Here is a 15738-nt window from a genome sequence, read left to right as displayed (position 1 = left end):
AAAAATCAAATCTAGTATGAAAATCATCAAACTTCTAATGCTCGTAACTCAGTTCAGACTGAGTTTAGAGGTATACATGCCATAGTAAGTTTGGTTTATTACACTATTTTGTAATCAAAAAACAAAGTTTGGTCGATGGCCGCGCGAAAAAAAAAAGACGCCACTTTCCATACAAAATCTGGCATTGCCATTTACAGAATAAACAGCCAAAATATTGTGTTTTGGAAGTTCAAAAAGCTTTTCTTTAGTAAGCTCAAAAACGTTTGTCGAATTACATGATATACAAAATGCTCAGAAATTGTGGAAGCTCCAACTCCAAACAAAAATACAAATCACGGAAAACTTATATGAACGTACTTTATTACATTTTAAACAGAAAATACATAGACAAACTGAAAAAACAATAGGTACATTCATGTACAAAAATATGTTTACATCATTAAAGGAATGAAATAAAGACAAACTGAAAAACTGGGCCGATTGGTTAGTTATTCTACATGTTTCTCAATCAACATGAATGTATAGGGGTGATGATTGAAATCACCCGTTTATTCTGGGATCGGGTTTTATATCTGCATCAAGGTCTCAACCTAGAGACGTAGGAGTTTTAGCACATACGCTGAAGCAGCGAACCTGAACTAGAAATATTTGAAGCAAATTACAGTTTTTAGAAAAAAAATATGTCCATTATCTTCATGGTGATAACTTGTGGTTAGATTTGTCTGAATGTGCTTACCATGATTTACGTTAGGTGTGCTTGCTAGCGACTGCGTAAAAAATGATATTACTACTAAATAGCGCTGTGTGAAATTGTCCAAAAATATTTATTTATTTATATTAAATGTATGGCAAATCCGCGCCATACAGCGCCCCTAGCAGAGCCCCTAGCAGCTACTTTTAAGAACTAAATTCTTCATAGATTTTTTGACGTATTCGCTAGCGAGCACACCTAACGTAAACTCATGGTTANATCCGTGTCATATTTAAATAAGGGTAAACCAGAGAGTGATTGCCCACTGGTAGTGATTGCCCGCTTTAAGAATAATATTGTCAGGCGCTGACTTTGAATCACTTTAGTTAGATTTGAATTTACTAAGTAGATGGCTCCGAGATCAATGTATAGTAGATTTAAAATTTACAATATGAAACACTAAAAAAAAACAGTTATGGCGGATTTTGTCAAGACGGGTGAAAATGTTACTCAAACAGGTAAAGTCTTCAACAATTTTACTAAGGAATTAGTTGCTTAGAGGTAATTTTTTTTTGCAAGTTATTTAATATTTAACTAATGGTGTATAGTTATGATGAAATTATAAGTGTTTTCTCCATTATCAATAAAAATAACTGATAAAATTTGATTTCTAACTGTCTTTTTAACGGTAGGTAATCACTGCACGTAAATCTGTATATTTTTAGTGATTGCCCACCATCATTTCAGTTATTGCCATATGTTAATATATAGTTATTGCCCAGGGCAATTATTATTAGAGTGTTGCCACCATGCAGTAGCAGTGTTTAAGTAGTTCATTGCTGGACTTGTTTTGCAATTTTCAGGCATAAATATTGAAATGGCTTTTAATGTTTCATTTTCAGTATACCAAAGCCTCAAAAATTCAATATAGCATAGAAAATTTGCAAAAAGCGATCGAAGCTGTACAAGATGTATCCAACAATTTATCTACAAGATAAAAAATATGGTTTGGCTTGAAAAAATTGATAAAAATTCAAACGCAAATACAAAAAATGAAAATCCTACGTTAAATCTACTAGTGAAAATGTTAATTGTAAGGAAATAGATAAAACTTTAGGGAAGAATAACCAACAGTTAATTGAACATTCTGAGCAACCACTTGAACTGATATCAAAGAAGATAAAAAAATTAATACATGTAAAATTTACATATAAAATTAAAAAATTTGCGTCATCTATGTTTTGAAGTAGATGATTCTGTCTCTACCGATTCTGACTCATTAACATTAGCTCAAGAAATATTTGATACCTAAATAGTTAATAAGACCAAATGCAATTTATTTTGAAATTTTGAAGACTACCTACTACTAGAATTTAAGTTAATGTTTTGTTTTGTTTGTTTACAGCCTATTTTGTCATTTTAAAATTGATTATTTTGTTTTAAGATACTGGGTAATTACTGTGCTTTGATGTGGGCAATTAGTATAAGTAATGGGCAATGACTGTACTTTTTGGAGGATTTTAAATTTATTTCAATATTTTCTAAGTTACGTAAGTTTTAACTAAAAATTGTTAATATTCTGTTTAACAGTTTATTGAGGTATAAGAAAAAAGTCATAAATGGTCGATAAATTAAAATACTTTCTTTAATTTTTCATCTCAATGTGTTTGAAATCTTAAGTGGGCAATAGCTATACGGTTTACCCTACATAATTTTACTATTAACTGTTTAACATAACAGACGAGTAACAAAACATCTCACAACAACAAAACAAGTTAACTCGTAGCTCACACATAACTTAAAAAAACATATATCGCATAGTCACCCCGACGACAGGGCAGAATGTGGCTAATGGACTGGGCTACTTCAAAGTTTTAACGATCTTTACTTAGTGCTAATGTAGCCAGTATGTACGGGCAAATGGTCGGTATGTACTCTAAACTTCGGTTAAAAACCGCAAGGGTCTTTCAATTTTTTTAAAGTTTACTAGATTTTTTAAGGGAATATTAAATTGTATTTTTTAAAGTGCTAAGTGGCAAACGAATGTGTTTTTAGCTTGAGTAAATGTCCATACTTTTAAAGACCCCATGTCTCAATATTTAATAACTAGCCGCAACTTCGTACGTGTGGATCCCGTTTCGTAAACATGCAAAATTTCAAGTTTGTGGTTTTTTTTATGTGACATGGTGTTATAGTTTCTGAAATTTCGTGATTATAGGTAATCAGTAAGTGGTATTTCGAGTTTATGTAAATAAGAAGAAGATACGAAATTAAAGCACAGCTAAGTATGTACCTCACATAATATATTATTATCACACGTCGGTGAACATAAAGTTACATACTTGCTATAATTATGGAACAAGTCGTAACAAATAAATTACGACTTGTTTATTTTAAGCAAGCTTTAGCTGATTGATACTGTTTCTGTGTGTCATTCTGAACTCTTGTTGATATTGTTTTATTTTAAAAAGTTATTGTTTAAAAATACCACCTTACAAAACAAAAATTTTTTGGTAAAACAATAAATCTTTCTCTCAAAACTATTGCAAACCAAACCTTGAAAGTGTAAATTAAGCACTTTTCACCCTTAATTGACTCTGAAACGTATAAAAAGCCCGTTTATACAGCCCCAGCGAACTGAAAGCTAATGAAATGGTAATCCGAGACGGTATCGATGGCTCGTAAATATTTCTCGCCGGTAGTAAATCTCAATGAAGTCCGAACTCCTTCTGGATGGTCGTTAAAATGACACACTGGTGCAAAGAATGTCGAGCACTTGTGCGTTATACATATTATTATTTTACAAAAAACAGCAGATAATATGTTATCGCAAGTAACTTTGTATTTGTTTGCTCACAAAGATTATGATAACTTCAATTGCAAAGCATGTCTGCAATAATAACTGCAAGCAAAAGAAGCTTTTTCGCCGTGTGCAAGTATGCGAATAGTCAGGCTGTACCTATAAAAGAGTAATTAATTTTATCATGTGAGTCTCTGTTGGTTTTATATGCCATATTTTCACTGCTGGGAACAGGTAATGCAAGTTATACCTAAGATTGCTTACTTAATTTTTCACTCACATTTATCGAAAGCTCCCTAAACTTGAAACCAGTATGTCTGTCATCAAGATAGCCGATAATACAGGGCATCGAACCACTCCTCAACACTTGAGATAATATTAAAAATTGGCATTTCAGCGTTTCGTAAGCGTATCTTATACCGTGGGCGGAAATTTTAATGGCACTCGATATGCAAATCCATCGAGGCTTTGATGATGCGAAGGCTCGAGAAAGTACAGCATAAAATCTGTAGTAAATAGGGTATACTCTTCAGTCTAAACCTTAAGTATGAAAGACTAGCTTTTGCCCGCGGCTTCACCTGCGTGGTTTGTCACTGATCGACATAAATTATAGCCTTTATGTTATTTTGGGTTATAAACAATAATACTGTAAAGTTTCATCAAAATCCATTCAGTGGTTTTTGCGTAAAAGAGTAACTAAAAAAGATGTTCACATCCAAACATAGATACAATCTTTCGCATTTATTAGTAGGATAGTAGGATCAAATAAATAATAGGTAAAGCGCTTATGAGAAAATAAGAACAATGTCATCTATCTGTCAATATGTAATGTTTTTGTGACTTCCTGAGTGGTCCACGTCTCTCTCTCCTTAGAAAGCCATATTTTGTAGTCACTGGTTTGAATTCCCAACGGGGTATTGGCATTAAACTTAAGTTTCTATCTAAACATGCGAATTCTTTATAATTATGGTCATCGTAGTACAAAATGCCTACACCTTATAGTTGTTACTTATTTAGAACAATTTCTTCTTCTTCTTTTCAGCCAAATGACGTCCACTGCTGGACAAAGGCCTCCCCCAAAGTTTTCCACAATGAACGGTCCTGCGCTGCCCGCAATAGAATAATTTATTTATACATAATTGAAGTAGACCAATATACTGAATTAATTTATACAGAAAAGCTAAAAGGCAATCTATACAACAACTGTATAACCATTTATTGGAAAATACAAAGCCCACCAATTTCCAACTAATCTCTTACCTGCCCCAAATAACATTTTACCGCGCCTATCTTTTTAAATGGGCCCAAAATCTAGGTGGGGCAGTGAACAGTCAGCAATAAATTCTTATTCGATTCTGAATCTTAGCTCGTTGTAATAAAGCTGCAGAAAAGTTATAGATGTACGCAGACAAGGCACCAGGGACCGCAAACTAAATTGGACTGGCGAGTAGACACTTGCCTTTTTCCGAATGACCAGTTCCACATTTATTTCTATAGCCTCTGGGGCTATGTATAGGTAAGATCTGCGGTTGGACTGCTTGGGAAAGTAACATGCTTTTGTAATATAAATTCACTGTACCAGTATAAAAAATTAAACTACTTGGACTCTAAACAAGTTACTAAATTGTTGGTTGCCGATGAAATATTACTCTAAAAAACATTTAAGTACGATTATTATACAACTCACTGTACAAAATTACATCTATCCATCTCTTTCATGATATTTTCAACGATAGACGTAGGCTGCGTCTCAAATTATGCGATATTTTGCTTTGCGACTTACTTAATATGTAGTTGAACACTTTAGACAAATAGATCTAATTTAGTGTGAATAGGTAAGATTATAAAAATCTAAAATTTTTTACTCTTTCCTATGTAACCCAAAAAATCAATGACGTAACAATGTCAATGCCGAGCCCGATAAAGACCTTTATTCCAAAATGCATTTCATTTATCTCTCAGATAAAAAACCGACGCAAAACTTCTGGAATCCGATGCTTCAGTGGGGTGCAATTTCCAGAGCATTTATTCCAGCCACAATGCTTCCAGTTCACAGGATAAAATACGCGTAAAACGGTCATCAGCCGGTTAACGGTTCTGAAGGATCCAAGATATTGCAAAGTGCTAGTAAAACGCCACTGCAGCTTATACAGCAGTGGTCTAACCGAGCAATGAGAGCGCAGATTTATAGATTGATGGAACGCCCTCGGGGAGTTACTTTATAAGTATACATTTACAGAATAAACAGCCAAAATATTGTGCTTTGTAAGCTCAAAAAGCTTTTGTTTTGTAACGTCTGTCGAATCACATGATATGTAAAATGCTCAGAAATCGTGGAAGCTCCAACCCCAAACGAAAATACAAATCAAGGAAATCTTGTATGAACGTACTTCATTACATTTTAAACAGAAAATACATAGACACCCTTGAAAAAACAATGATGTACAAAATTTTTTCATCATTAAAGTCAAATTGTGAAAAACTGGGCCGATTGGTTTTTCGGTCAAAATGAATGTATAGGAGTGGTAATTGAAATCACCCGTTTATTCTGGGATCGGGTTTTATATCTGCATCAAGGTCTCAACCTAGAGACGTAAGAGTTTTAGCACATACGCCGAAGTACTCGTAGCTAACCTCACCTACTAGGAATATTTGAATAACATTACAGTTTTTAGAAAAAAAAATGTCCATGATCTTCATGGTGATAACTTGTGGTTAGATTTGTCTGAATGTGCTTACCATGATTTACGTTAGGTGTGCTTTCTAGCGACTGCGTAAAAAATGATATTACTACTAAATAGCACTGTGTGAAATTGTCCAAAAGTATTTATTTATTTATATTAAATGTATGGCAAATCCGCGCCATACAGCGCCCCTAGCAGAGCCCCTAGCAGCTACTTTTAAGAACTAAATTCTTCATAGATTTTTTGACGTTCGCTAGCGAGCACACCTAACGTAAACTCATGGTTAGTACACTGTTCATATCAATTCAGCTAACATAATTTTTGTAATATAATCTCTTTGCATCAATTTTTTTATTGGTCTTAAAATTAACATTCAAAATAGAAATGTTCCCACTTCCTTTCGAGCATAGATTAGGATAATCGTATACTATGTATAGCAAAGGATTCCGTAGGCGAAACTAGACCAACACATCACTATTCCACCGGTTTTATGGTTCCCCAGTTTCCTCTGCGGTTTCTGTTTTTGCATGTGCTTATGTTACTTTGACGTTTATGTGGTAGGAATTTAGAATTATTACTGCAAACCTCATTTTTCGGGTAAAAACTTGGGGGAAAACCTCTCGTCCTACATTTTACGATCACTTTCTTACAATATGCCCCACTATATCTTACTTTGAAATGCGATATTCGTGTGAAATATAGTAATACTTGTTTCTGCCGGCGGCCTCGACCGCAAATTTCGGTCTGTGATAGAAATTATTTATCATGCGCGGATCGGCCAAAAAAATCCATATAAAAGCGAAAGGTCACTGTCAGTCGTCACGAACTCTCAGAAACTACAAGTGCTAGGAGTCTCAAATTTTGCATGGGGGTTCCTTTTAGAACGTAAAGATGGTGCAACCTAGCCTTAAAATGTCATCCTCCATCCATCCATCCAATGTCACCATGATGACCATTAAGATTACGTCATTCTTCCTTGTGTCTTATCTTATACAAGTTATGAATCATTTTGATTTAACAATCTGTGTATCCCATCTACGGATGTTTAAAATCACAAAAATTCTTGATCTATGATGAAAAAACTTGCCCTGAAGCTATAAATGATACAGTTCCAGCGACTTCCAGCACATAAATTTTAAAAACTGGACATAAACGCCACCATGAATCGTGGTGGTCTTATTTAATTTCATCTGAAATTATCTGAGCAAATCCTAAGTGGCACAGATCCAACTTGTTGAAACAGGCGGTCAAGAGTAGTAAGGTTAGACTCATTACAATCTTATTCTCTAGTGTCTTATTTAACTGGAATAGCTAGAAAAAGGTTTGTAAAACGGTGTAATAGCTTGGCTTTTAAAAGTTAAGCTTTTACTGAAAATTGTTACTCATGCTTAGGCTGAGTTGCACCACTTAACTTTGGCCGTAACTACACTCGCGAGCAAAAATATGGAATCACCATATTTATTCCGAGCGATCATAAGAACTAAATGACTAATAGACGATCAATAAAAATGGTACCATTTTAAAGGTGATATTATAAACTTTAAATTGATACCATAGATACATTTAATATACATATTATTATAGCCTATTAAAATAAATACTTTTTTCATTTTCATTTTCATTTTCATTTTCACATACAATACATAGTCATTCAGTTCTTAAGACCGCTCGGAACACAAAGGGGTGATTCCATACTTTTGCTCGTAAGTATATAACGATAAAAACGGTGTTTTTTGTTTGGAGTTTGACAGTTTTTTGACGTTTGTCAAAGTTAAAGTAAGATGGTGCAACCCAGCCTTAGACGTCTAGTTCTTTTATGTCCGCCCGCAACTTCGGGGTTTAGGGGTGGAGTTTCGTAAAATCCTTTCTTAGCGGATGCCTACGTCATAACATCTACCTGCATGCCAAATTTCAGCCCGATCCGCCCAGTGGTTTGGGCTGTGCGTTGATAGATTACTATGACAGTCAGTCAGTCAGTCAGTCACCTTTGAGTCATATAATATTTAGATTACAAAACTCAAAACTTGAATTAATCTCAACAATGAATGAGGCTTTTGAATTAATACATTGAATCGAGATTTAAGATTACCTGCATTTTGTTTTGTGCACCTAAAAGCGAGTAGTCACCTAAAAGTGACTAGAGCATTTACTTGTAACAGAACTACGAACTGCTTGAAATGTCTAATATTACACCCTATCACGAAGCAAACGTCGTACATTTTACCTGTACTGTACCATTCGCACCATCTTACTTTGACAGTAACTATGACGATAACCGGTGCTTTTTGTATGGAGTTTGACAGATTTTTGACGTTTGTCAAAGTTAAAGTAAGATGGTGCAACCCACCCTTTCTTTACTCACCTTTTGTAGACAAGAGACTTAACTAACACATCAAGCTCATCACTGTGCCATCTTATTTACTTGAAATAGAAAGAAAGAATAAAGAATGAAGAAATGTTTTTGTTTATTCAGTATCAAAACAGGTAATATTTTGTTTCTAATATGTAAAGACTGATGTGCTAACTATTTTGTAAAGAGCACGTCAAGTAAAACACCGAGGCATCTAAATGTATGTAGTAATAGAGGCGATTTTGCAACGAGAATGTATAGTTTGATGTGCTGTCGTCTCTACATCCATCACTGGCTCATAAGGACAGTCGTTACAGTGATTTGTATTGAATTGGTCGCAGCAAATCAAACTGAATCCGATTGAGATAGACCTTAAGTTACACAGTTTAGTATACGGACGACCTAAGACGAATAAACTTTAATGGTGTTATAACAAATACAAAATTAAAAAGACTTTAAACACATGTTTAATGACATTTCCATACTACTCGTAAATGCCAATTTAAACAAGTGATCAACGCGCGTTTAACTTAAGATCTTTAGGATCTTATAAAAAAAAGAGCATATAAAAAAAGAAGTAGGTGTCAACCTTTCTGTCAGTCCAGGAAAATTTAAAAAGCAGTGCAAAAGAAAAGTTACATAACGTGAACGCTAAAATAATGGAAACCCTATTAAATTAATCTTGTTTTTTTAATGTAAGCTTATACTTTAGTGGCTTATCCAAGCGTATTATTCAAGTAAATGCCTTTTAAATTAAAAACGGCCCCTACAAAATTGACTATTTGGCAAAATTTTACCGTTTGTTTGGATACGGGATGTTAATATGTTTATTTGGTTCACCACGTTTGGTTGCTCCGCATAATGAAAATGATAATACTATTTGTGAATAATATCGCTCCACAAATAAATTATCATTTCAATTTTGCAGACAGACGGTTCTATTTACAAATCACTAAGCAGTTTTAATGTTTGTTTGAATGCGGCGAGAAACAATAATGTTGAATACAGACACAGTTATGGGAATAATTGTAAGAATAAGTATATGGTTACAAAGTGAAAAGTGTATATCAGTCTATCATATTTTATTTACAAGAATGCCAATTATATGAGCGTAGACAGTAAATATGACTTAGACTTCAAAAAATGGATCTGTATTCGAAAATGTTTTTGGATTGCATACGGGGGTTCCTTTTAGAACGTAGGTGCTCACTAAGACGGGATTTTCAAAATTCAACCCCTAAGGGGGTAAAAAGGGATCAACGCGTACGAAGTCGCGGGCGGCTGCTAGTTTATGATATAGCCGTAGATTATGAGCATTCATGCTCTAAGTATATTTTTCTTAATAATTTGGTCTGCCCTTGCCTATTTTATGTACAGTAAAATTCTGCTTTCAACAAACTCTGCATAATATTTACTAAATCAGACAAAATTTAACGAAACAATGCCAAAGTACGTCTTTGGCATCGTTCTTAACTCCAGGCTCATTTCTCAAAAACTAATATAGCATTGCAATATCAATAATCAATCGGTGCATTCTTGGCGAGGGTTCAAGTCTATTAAGTGCGGTATAGTCCAGGAGCTACGGTAGTTGTAAATGATTTATTTACATTGAAATTTGCTTAAAAATTACGTATTTCAGATGTGGTAACGCTTCAAATGTTGTAACTTACGATGGTTGATTACTTTTCAAACAGTTCCACTGTTTTACAGAATTTTTTGCTATCATTATTAGCTGAGTAGACTAGTGTGAAATTCCCTCAACCGAGAAAACCCAAGTTTATTTCTTGTTTGGTGATATCAACTAGAAAAGTAACTAAAGTGATAAATCTATGTTAAATTACTTTTAAAGCAGGCTGGTAAGAACCGGATTGAGTAGTGATAAAAAGATTAATGATCTACCTATTGACTGTTTAAATTTTATCAACCAAACCTTGACACTTTGTAAAGTTGTTACAACCTACGCTCTAGAAAAACTAAAGATATTAGCCAAATCAAATTGCCGGTTCAAAATTGGCACTAACTCCCGGACTAGTATATGCTGCGCACATTCAAATATATTGCAAGTCCTTTTGTGGGAATCTTGCATCTGGCTAAAACGTAGTATTCCTTTATTTGGGCGCCAAAATGTAGTAGCATTTTGTGGCGGATAAAATCCTCTTTAATTTGTCTTTTTGTAAGTTCCTAGTTTTGGTCGATTTAAATGTTAATCTTTTATGTACATAAATTAATTTGAACTGAAAATTGGGATTTCGAAACTTAAGTTAATTTACTAAAGTTGCAAGTACAATCTTGTGTCGTCTTTTCGGTAAGCTACTTATGCCCGTATTCACAAACGATGCTTGCTTAAGCGAAGCAGCAGCTCGAACGCACAGCGTTGAATAGAGTTGAATCGGTTTGTGTGTCACCCTGTGCGTTCACGAGCACTGTGAGACCTCATAGTAATGTTTATGAATACGGGCGTTAATCAGCAATAGAAGTTAAATCGTAACTATAACACGTTAAGAACTACACTGGCCTGCAAAACCCACTTATCCCACTTTTAAAATTGCAATAACTTTTTAAGTGCCTACTCAAGATGCACTTTTGAAATAAAAAAGACTTGAAAAAGAGTTTATATTGTTTACCATAGTTTATGAGAAAGTTGTAATAAATGGTAACATAAGCAATTCACAATGGACCTAATTTAAAAATACTATTGGTTTAAAAATCTATACTAATATTCTATACTTAATAAGATTATAAATGCGAAAGTAACTCTGTCTGTCTGTCTGTCTTGCTTTCACGCCTAAACCACTGAACCGACTTTAATGAAATTTGGCATAGAGATAGTTTGAGTCCCAGGAAAGGACATAGGATAGTTTTTATCCCGGTTTTTGAAACAGGGACGCGCGCGATAAAGTTTTTCTGTGACAGACAAAATTCCACACGGGCGAAGCCGCGGGCGGAAAGCTAGTATTTGAATATTTTAAAGTTATTCACAACTGTTACAATGTTATATCACAATTTCAAAAGGGTTTTCAAGCAATATCCAAGACGGCCTACATTCCGCTACAAACAGTAAGATAATTTGCAAATTGATTTGAGGCTTGGCTCTTGCACCAGGTTGTAGTGACCACTTTGCTTGATAGGTCCTCGTCCAAGTCACTGAATACTCTATTGCCTATGAAATAAGATTTAAAATTGAATGAGCGAAAATAGGAAGGGATGCCTCGATTCAATGCGTTCTTGACGTATTTGCTGATGCATTGATGAGATATAAATCTACATGTGAATTATGTGCTTATAATACCTAACAGTTAATTGGAATACTAACTTATATTAGATAGTTTAGATTATGCCAAATAAATAACTTGGAAAAATCGAACAGCCTAAGGTGGGAATCGAATCCACGACCTTTCGCTTGCTGGGCGACTGCTCTTCCATCTGAGCTACTTAGACACTGAATGAACTCGTCGAAATTTTCAAGTGTAGGTAATACGCTGTTCTGTTTTATTTTATCATTGTTTCATCATCCTCCTTAGGCAGTTCGATTTTTTCAAGTTATTTTTATTTGAAAATTTAGTTTGAGAAGCGACTCTCATCACTAAGAAATTTTAATACATTATGTCACTTTTACTCGTAGTTTCTTAAAGACCACAATCTCCTAAAAAATATTTCTGACTCGAAAGAAAGCTCACTGAAAGCTCTACCATATACTATAGCAACCAATTTAATTACTTCTATACTAAATATGGACAATATCTGTACGTTATTCAGATAGAAACATAGTAACAAAGTTACCTGAATATTGTAATAAGTATTCAAAGTATTGGGGTAAAGTATAGTATTTCGTCCAGAATGTATCATAAGATGAAGAAGAAGCCAAGTGTCTTAAATTGCTCTTCTAAATTAGATGATGTTCCGTGATAGAGCAGAAATTACAAGCCGATACCATGCGATACCATGGTCACAAGCTAGATCAATACAAACATGATAGGTATCTAAGATAGTTTATTATAATCTGCAGTCAGTCATCCATAAGCAGCGGCATAAACGTCACCAAAGCAACCTCCAATGAATTATAGTATACGGCTTGACGTTTGCTCACACGACAGTCATATTTGAGAAGTAAATAAAACACAAATTGAACTTTACCACGCCGCAATAAAACACGAAATAGTTCTAGTTTTAAGCTGATAAGTCGGCTATTACCAATAAAGATAGTGTGCGATATTTTATGGCAATTTTATGCTTATCCCGTAGTTATGGTATTAACATTTCGTTGGAATGATATATTTGATATCACAGTGGCGTTTTGGAATACAAAATGTTCTGAGGGGAGATGAGCTTTCGAAGTCTTTACTCGTATGGGTTATAGAATAGTGGCTTCAGAAGATAAATCATTTAAGTATTATCTATATTTCATAGTTAACTAAATAAACTAATTACTCCATGAAACAAACTAACATGTCTACAGTAAAATCATTATAGTCCAAATTCAGATGTATCGTACTATACTGTTTATGTATCGTTGAAAAAAAATGTATTTTCGTTGCATTTGTATCGTTGCTCTATCTTGCTGAATAGTATCGTATGCTATCCATTTGAGATCTTTTCGATAACATTTGCTGTCATTTTAACAAAATTCTTGACTGGCTAACTTAACGACAAACTTCAACCCAAATCTCTAAATGGAAAAAAAAACTATCGGTACTTTTTTCAGATGTTTACGTTTCTAATGGAAAACCCAATTAGTCATACACTTTCACGTACTTTCCATTAACTACGATATCGCTAAAAGCAAGCCTGAATAAGAAGTTCACAACTTAACACTTCCACAGAACTAGAGGCGACAACAGCTTAAGTAATTGCTAATAATATGCCTAAATCAGTTAGTCACGCAGTTCCTAAGCGCTGCCTTTCGGCACTCCCTGTTCATGCAACCAATTACGTTTAATTACCTTCGCGCGGGCTGTCGTCGAAATTGTAATATTATATTACGAGAAAAAATAAGTAATTTTTAGTGGTTGTAATTTAGAATTTCTTATTTTTGGAGCAAATTTTTCACTTTTCTGGAAAACTGGGTTCATAAACATATTTTTACATAACTTTTTGACTTGAACAACGCTTCAACGTGACCACGACAGCTTTGCCAAGAGCGAAACAAATAAGAAGAAGATGCAATTAAGTACTTAACCTTTAACCGACGACGTGATTTTTTTGTCACGCCGTCTGCGACGTGCGGTCTGTGGGACCGCTATACTGTTTACTCAAAAAGTAATGTTTTTTTGTATAAAAGTATATTGGTATTTTTATTTTTTGAGAACATTATAGTATTACAAATAAACATACGTATAATTTGCGAGGAATCAATGTATATTTTTTATTTAAATATGGCTTAAACTTTTTTGACCCTTAATTTCATTGAAATTACACTAGAGCTCAATAATATAATACCTATATAACTTGTAAATTTTNGCGGAAGGTCGTGGGTTCAATTCCCGCCTTAGGCAGTTCGATTTTTTCAAGTTATTTATAATTTTCAAATTAGTTTGAGATGCGACTCTTAACGCTAAAAATTAAATAACTATGTTTAAGCACAAGTTTTAAATCTTATTATGATGTTCACAGAGTTTGTTTTACTCGCTGCATCTCATGCCTTGTACCACACATACCAGGATGCCTCCAGGTGAGCTCCCGGGATACTGTAATGCAATCATTAGAGCGCGCATTAGGCACAAGTTCGGGATGGGATCNTTATGTATCGTTGAAAAAAAATGTATTTTCGTTGCATTTGTATCGTTGCTCTATCTTGCTGAATAGTGTGTAGTGCTATCCATTTGAGATCTTTTCGATAACATTTGCTGTCATTTTAACAAAATTCTTGACTGGCTAACTTAACGACAAACTTCAACCCAAATCTCTAAATGGAAAAAAAAACTATCGGTACTTTTTTCAGATGTTTACGTTTCTAATGGAAAACCCAATTAGTCATACACTTTCACGTACTTTCCATTAACTACGATATCGCTAAAAGCAAGCCTGAATAAGAAGTTCACAACTTAACACTTCCACAGAACTAGAGGTGACAACAGCTTAAGTAATAATTGGTAATAATATGCCTAAATCAGTTAGTCACGCAGTTCCTAAGCGCTGCCTTTCGGCACTCCCTGTTCATGCAACCAATTACGTTTAATTACATTCGCGCGGGCTGTCGTCAAATTGTAATATTATATTACGAGAAAAAATAAGTAATTTTTAGTGGTTGTAATTTAGAATTTCTTATTTTTGGAGCAAATTTTTCACTTTTCTGGAAAACTGGGTTCAAAAGCATATTTTTACATAACTTTTTGACTTGAACAACGCTTCAACGTGACCACGACAGCTTTGCCAAGAGCGAAAAAAATAAGAAGAAGATGCAATTAAGTACTTAAGTATATTGTAAAGAGTTTTATTTCAGGTACAACCAATCGCTAACTATCTACATATACTACGTGGAATGACCATCTTATTATTTTCAATATTTCCAAAACTATTGTTTATTATAAATATTTATACGTTACAAAAATACCTCTGTTTTTAAACTTAATGAGTAATGTTTTACGTTGTATACGAAAAATTAATTTTACCAACTTATAATTACTAATTTGACACTTACTAATGAACTTACAATTACTAATTAAATAAACAATGACACGCATGGGTGAGTAATGGTCTACAGTTTCAACAAAACTTACCGAATATGAACCCAAATTAAATTCGAGAACCACTCCCGAAATTAGAATGCTTCTCCCAAAGGACCCACTAATGACAAATAATGGGGAATAATACGCCCCACCCAACTAAAAAGGGTTCACTATCTACAGGATAAATAATGTAAACTTTATTGTTAATTGCCACAGTACATATACAGGGTTATTTGTAAAACACCAGAAAACTTGTGGGACATAGATAGCTAAAATCATAAACTACAACTTCGCATTTTTTATGAGCACAAAAATAAATATTCATTTAATTTCACTAAATCATTTTTGTTGAGTTGTTTAAACTCCTTATGTAGGTACTGTATTATGCTAACTCGTAGAACAAAATAATATGCTGGTGTATTATTATGATGCTTGTTATCTTTTTGCTTTTAGTCTTGAGGGTTAATTGATTTCTTACAAATAACCCTGTATAATAAATAATCAATAACTTTCCCCGTGTCACGTTTATCTTTATAACGAACTTCATT

This window comes from Ostrinia furnacalis, unplaced genomic scaffold, assembly GCF_004193835.3.
Source record: "Ostrinia furnacalis isolate ACB-3 unplaced genomic scaffold, ASM419383v2 OfSCF5051, whole genome shotgun sequence".
In the NCBI taxonomy this organism is placed as follows: Eukaryota; Metazoa; Arthropoda; class Insecta; order Lepidoptera; family Crambidae; genus Ostrinia; species Ostrinia furnacalis.
This window is presented reverse-complemented; position numbering follows the sequence as displayed.